The 6,185-nt window shown below is 41.7% G+C and overlaps 1 long non-coding RNA gene across 2 annotated transcripts; it reads right to left on the bottom strand.

Annotated features, from left to right (window-relative positions):
* Window positions 1-520: 520 nt before the first annotated feature.
* LOC145867128 (uncharacterized) lies at window positions 521-4,491 on the bottom strand. Of its 2 annotated transcripts, XR_014383233.1 has the most exons (4): window positions 4,307-4,491; window positions 3,950-3,996; window positions 3,335-3,471; window positions 521-1,697 (listed from the first exon to the last, which is right to left on the bottom strand). It is a non-coding gene; the product is annotated as an uncharacterized LOC145867128 (long non-coding RNA). The 2 variants fall into 2 exon arrangements; XR_014383232.1 differs by lacking the exon at window positions 521-1,697 and having other exon boundaries at window positions 2,193-3,471; window positions 4,307-4,488.
* Window positions 4,492-6,185: the final 1,694 nt, after the last annotated feature.

Here is a 6,185-nt window from a genome sequence, read left to right as displayed (position 1 = left end):
ACAATACCCTACTATTTTTTAATATTTAATATGCCATAAACAGTTTTTTTTTAACAGTTTCATTAATTCATTGTAATTAACTTAATCATTATGTCACACCCCTCTCTATTGTCATTGGTTGCATTAATTGCACTGTTCGTTTACATAACCTGGTTCAAGTATTGATGACATCACCCTGAAGAAGGCACAGTGATGCTGAAATGTTGGTAAATACTGTCGTGGCTTTGGCTATGCCGGATTAAGTGATATGACATGCTAACTTATAAAATGATTTCTCTGTAATTAATATTACCTGATTAAGCTAATCATGTAAAAGTAATTAACTAGAAAGTCGGGGCACCACGGAAGAACGTTTATAGAGCCGTTATCTTCCGAATAAACTCTTAAAATACTTTGTAATATTTTACATCGATAGCAGTCAATATTAACCCTTGTTTTATTTTCAGTCTCATAATGAAAGTTTTAAGTTCTTGGCTATTTTCACGAACCCTGGCTAACAAGTTGAATCAGCAATACAAAATTGGGTTTAATTATTTATTTACTAAATAAACTAAGCACACAGAATTACAAATACACAGAATACAGATGATGTCATACAGAAAACGTCCCGGTGGACGGAACCTGTATGATGGCTGGTTACACAAAGGAAAGGGGGTTGGGCTTGAATGAAAGAGCGGGAAGATTTAGGAACACAGAAACAGCAGCTATGCTATCGTAAATACATTATCTTATGCATTCTAAATTACCGCCCATTTGGAAAAGGAAAATGCAATAAATATTTACTCTGAGCTGCGCTTCAGTAGATTGGTCGTAGATGCTGGCCGGGTTGGCCAACAGATCTTCCTGTTTTTGGAAGAATGTCAATGGTGGTCAATTGGATACGTGGTGGTATCTTCATCTGGTTGTTAGACTGGATCCGTCGTCCGTCCTTTCCTAGCCCACGTCTACAGCGGCCGCTGCTAACTCAACGGCTAGGAAGTATCACTTCTGTAGTGAATAAGCTCAAAGTTCATACCATTCGCCACCAAAGCTCACGCCGAGGTTGGCTTAGTTCTGTACTTGACATGTGTGTCCTTCTAACGTAGAGGCTGAAGACCTCCCGTACTGGAACAACGTGATTATCTTTTCGTCAAAGGCTTATATAGTGGAGAGGGGGGAAGGATGTGTTTCATCGTTTATAACCCCTCCTCTTCACAGGGGTGGGCCACTGATCAAGCAGGGCACTTTCCTTATGAAAACACAATTCTCTCATTTGGAAGCTAAAATTACATTTAATCTCCTAACAAACAATTCCAATATCAAACATTTCAATTCCATAACAATTCCATGTTACTCTGATAACTAGAGGGTGTATACTTTCTCAGGTACAGTTTATGTCGTCCTGTCATCAGTCATAATGTCTCAGATGACAACCGAACCTTACATGCATACTCATTACGTTCCCAAGCATATTTCCAACTGGTTTTATTACCAAAATATGGTTCCTTTACCCCATTTGTTTGATGTTCCCAGACTCTCTATATTTAACACAGGCTATTCAAGTCCTTCAGTAGGGTCAGAGAGGGGAAGGGAGAAAGGTATTTATGGGGGGTGGTCATAAACCTTACCCACAGGCCAACGTCATGACAATACCATTCCACTTATTCCACTCCAGCCATTACAAGCCTGTCCTCCCTAAATAAGGTCCCACCAACCTCCTGTGGTACAAACACAAACAGTAAAATATATCATAAAAAAGGCAAAGTGGAAAAAGATCAGAAAATATTACAAGCCTGTCATGTGTGAGTGTCCAGTGTGTGTTTGTCCATTGTGTGTGTTCAGTGTGTGTGTGTTCATTGTGTGTGTGTGTGTGTGTGTGTGTGTGTGTGTGTCCAGTGAGTGTGTGTGTGTGTGTCCAGTGGGTTTGTGTGTGTGTGTTCAGTGTGTGTGTGTGTGTGTCTGTGTTTATGTGTGTCAGTGTGTGTGTGTGTGTCAGTGTTTGTGTGTGTGTGTCCAGAGTGTGTGTGTGTGTGTATCCAGTGTGTTTGTCAAGCATGTGTGTGTCAAGCGTGTGTGTGTCAAGCGTGTGTGTGTGTGTCCAGTGAGTGTGTGTGTGTGTCCAGTGAGTGTGTGTCCAGTGTGTGTGTGTGTTCAGTGTGTGTGTCTGTGTCCAGTGTGTGTGGTGTGTGTGTGTGTGTGTGTGTGTGTGTGTGTGTGTGTGTGTGTGTGTGTGTGTGTGTGTGTGTGTGTGTGTGTGTGTGTGTGTGTCCAGTGGGTTTGTGTGTGTGTGTGTGTTCAGTGTGTGTGTGTGTGTGTCTGTGTTTATGTGTGTCAGTGTGTGTGTGTGTGTGTGTCAGTGTTTGTGTGTGTGTCCCCAGAGTGTGTGTGTGTGTATCCAGTGTGTTTGTCAAGCATGTGTGTGTCAAGCGTGTGTGTGTCAAGCGTGTGTGTGTGTGTCCAGTGAGTGTGTGTGTGTGTCCAGTCAGTGTGTGTCCAGTGTGTGTGTGTGTTCAGTGTGTGTGTCTGTGTCCAGTGTGTGTGTGTGTGTGTGTGTGTGTGTGTGTGTCCAGTGGGTTTGTGTGTGTGTGTGTGTTCAGTGTGTGTGTGTGTGTCTGTGTTTATGTGTGTCAGTGTGTGTGTGTGTGTGTGTGTCAGTGTTTGTGTGTGTGTCCCCAGAGTGTGTGTGTGTGTATCCAGTGTGTTTGTCAAGCATGTGTGTGTCAAGCGTGTGTGTGTCAAGCGTGTGTGTCAAGCGTGTGTGTGTGTCCAGTGAGTGTGTGTGTGTGTGTCCAGTGAGTGTGTGTCCAGTGTGTGTGTGTGTTCAGTGTGTGTCTGTGTCCAGTGTGTGTGTCCAGTGTGTGTGTGTGTGTGTGTGTGTGTGTGTGTGTGTGTGTGTGTGTGTGTGTGTGTGTGTGTGTGTGTGTGTGTGTGTGTGTGTGTGTGTGTGTGTGTGTGTGTCCAGTTATTATTTCAGGGACACTGAGGAGTCAACATCACAAACCCTAAACCCTGGATAGAGGGGCTCAGGGAATGTGGAGGTGAATGTGATCAGGTGGGTCAGTGTGTCAGAGGAGGCTCTATAGAAGGACAGAGTGCCGGCTGGCCAGTCCAGATACACTCCTACTCTGTGGGGGCTGGAGGAGGGGACGTCTATGGTAGTGGGATTATTATTGTGACAGGCAGTGTATCTGTTGTCAGAGCAGAACAGACACCAGGACTTGTCATTGTATCCAAGACAACAGTCCTTAACCCCTCCTCTCCTGCTGATTCCTTTATATGTCACTCCTATATCAGCCCCCCCATTCCACTCTACCTCCCAGTAACAGCGCCCAGTCAGACCCTCTCTACACAGCACCTGTCTACAGTCCTCAAATCTCTCTGGGTGATCAGGATACAGCTGCTTCTCTCTCCTCCATGTCACATTTCTGTTCTCCTCAGACAGAGAGAGGAGTCTGTTTACTGTGTTTAGGTCCAGTGTGAGATCACAGACATCTGATGGATGAAACCAGACACAATATTAGAAATCATCATCATTCACATTAGAATGTTAACTCACTTTTCACTAATTCATTTAATGTAGATGTTTCTAGGTATCAAAAGGAGAAGTTAAGGTAACTTGAGACTTGTTGAATGATCATATGTTATACTGTATGGTAATATAATACACACTTATTCACATTAATTACACACACACACACACACACACACACACACACACACACACACACACACACACACACACACACACACACACACACACACACACACACACACACACACACACACACACACACACACACACACACACACTCAACTCTTTGTAAACTTTGGTGTCCCTGATTTCTGCTTCTGTAGAACTCCAGCTGATATTTAATATGACCAAGTCAGTAATGATGGTGGTCTTTGACTTTGACTTAACTTGAATTAAGACTTATTCTTAGTCATATTCTTCACAGCAGTCAACACTCACATTTTCTAAGCCCAGGTTTCATTCTGATCTCTTCACCATGTTCCACACTGTAGCGGTAAGCAGAAAAACAGACAGTCATTGAGGGATACACCTGAACTCACACACACACACACACACACACACACACACACACACACACACACCACACACACACACACACACACACACACACACACACACACACACACACACACACACACACACACACACACACACACACACACACACACACACACACACACACACACACACACACAGCATATAATTTTGTCCAAGTGGTGGTCAGAATGTTTGTCTTAACTAGCCTGAAAAGTCAAACATGTCTGATATGAACATTGACATAAACCCTCTACATACTTGAGTTTCTCCAGTCTGCAGTGTGGATCCTCCAGTCCAGCAGTCAGCAGTCTGACTCCTGAGTCTCCTGGGTGATTGTAGCTCAGGTCCAGCTCTCTCAGGTGTGAGGGGTTTGACCTCAGAGCTGAGACCAGAGAAGCACAGCCTTCCTCTGTGACTAGACAGCCTGACAGCCTGCAAAGAGTAAAATCATATTAAAATCACACTGCTAGTCTTTGGTGGTGAAAATAGTGGCAGTATATTTCTTAAACATATTCAGATATATCAGTGTCCTGAAACCTTCCATATCTATTCATAAATTAATGTATCATATTATGAATTACAAATTATCAACGTTTTGCCTGCAGATAGAAACATGTATAGTACAAATATTTGAGTAGACTGACCAGACCAGTTTAAAAGCAGTGTCAGTCAAAAGACAGACAGTGAGGTATCAGATTTAGATTGTATTGAGTATACAGTCCACACCATATCTATTTTGACAGTGAAGATAACATTTTAAATGTGGCTCTAAACTCCAACATTTTGGATTTGAGATCAAATGTTTCATATGAGGTGACAGTATATAATGTCACCTTTTATTTGAGGATATTTTCATACATATCTGTTTCACCATTTAGTAAAATGAAAGCACTTCATGTATCTAGTCCCCCTATTTAAATAAGTCATATGTTTTCTGACCAATTAAATCATAGTGTGTTAAAATAGTCAAAAGTTTAGTATTTGGTCCCATATTCTTTGACTGCAATGACGACATCAAGCCTGTGACTGCCATGATTGAGAAGGATCATGAAAAATAATGAGTGAAAAAGTTACAGAGGCCACAACAAAACATGCTAACCTCTGTCATGACGTTGGCCTCTTTGGGTACAGGAAGGACAGTTGACCCCCCTCCCCTTTGTACCAACACCCATACAGGACCAGGCTTCATTTGACAAGCTGTTCTATGGGCACTATAAAACACTCCCTGATTTACATTTCTCCAGACCAGGCCTACACTCCGTTGGCACATAGGTTCTACCTTCCAATTCCTCTACTGAAAGTGAACCATACCACGTGGTTAACTTTTAGACTATTGATACCGACAGAATAAGAACAAGTCTTTGATATTAATTATTAGTCTGCAGCTAAGTAAATTATATCATCGAACGCGAAGACCAACGAAACCACCATTCTATGACGACATTAATGAATGTTGCTTTGAAAGATCCATTCTAACCGAGAGAGAGACTCTCCAACAGAACCGAACTCTCCAACAAAGAACGACGACACACTGAGCGTAAATATATATTGATTGCAATTGTTCCCGAATGAGTGAGCCTTCAATTGTCAATTGTTAATATTAATGAACTCTGTGTAACTTCTCAGCGGACCGTTTATGACCCATTGTTCAACAGGCCGACCTGCCTGTTTAGCCCACAAGGGCACATTCCTCTACCAATCCTTTGTGACGATAATTACTGTTTGTATGTTTTTCTGTTAATTACTTAGTGTAGTAAATAAATGATTTTAAGACAATTGATGTATCGATGATTTTAGTAAAGACTGGGTTCGTGCAGATACAACAATTTATGACGTTTTGGAATGAGACTGGACTAGAGGTAAATACACCATTTAAACTTAGAAGATAATCGACCTATATTATAATAGAATATAATATTATAGTACAGGAAAGTTATATTAGGAAAATTATAGCTTTGTAATCTGAATATTCTCCTTGGTGCCCCGACCTCCTAGTTAATTACAATTAAACGATTAATCAGTTTAATCGCGTGATAATAATTACAGGGAGCTAATTGATAAACATATCTTCCGTTTAATGGTACCCCCAAAGACACGACACCTCTCACCATTACCAATAACAGAGGCTACAACAAAA

This window comes from Salmo salar, unplaced genomic scaffold (assembly GCF_965601325.2).
Source record: "Salmo salar unplaced genomic scaffold, fSalSal1 ptg000206l, whole genome shotgun sequence".
NCBI lineage: Eukaryota > Metazoa > Chordata > Actinopteri > Salmoniformes > Salmonidae > Salmo > Salmo salar.
The sequence above is the reverse complement of the archived record's forward strand: the minus strand, read 5'-3'. Positions and strand labels throughout refer to the sequence as shown.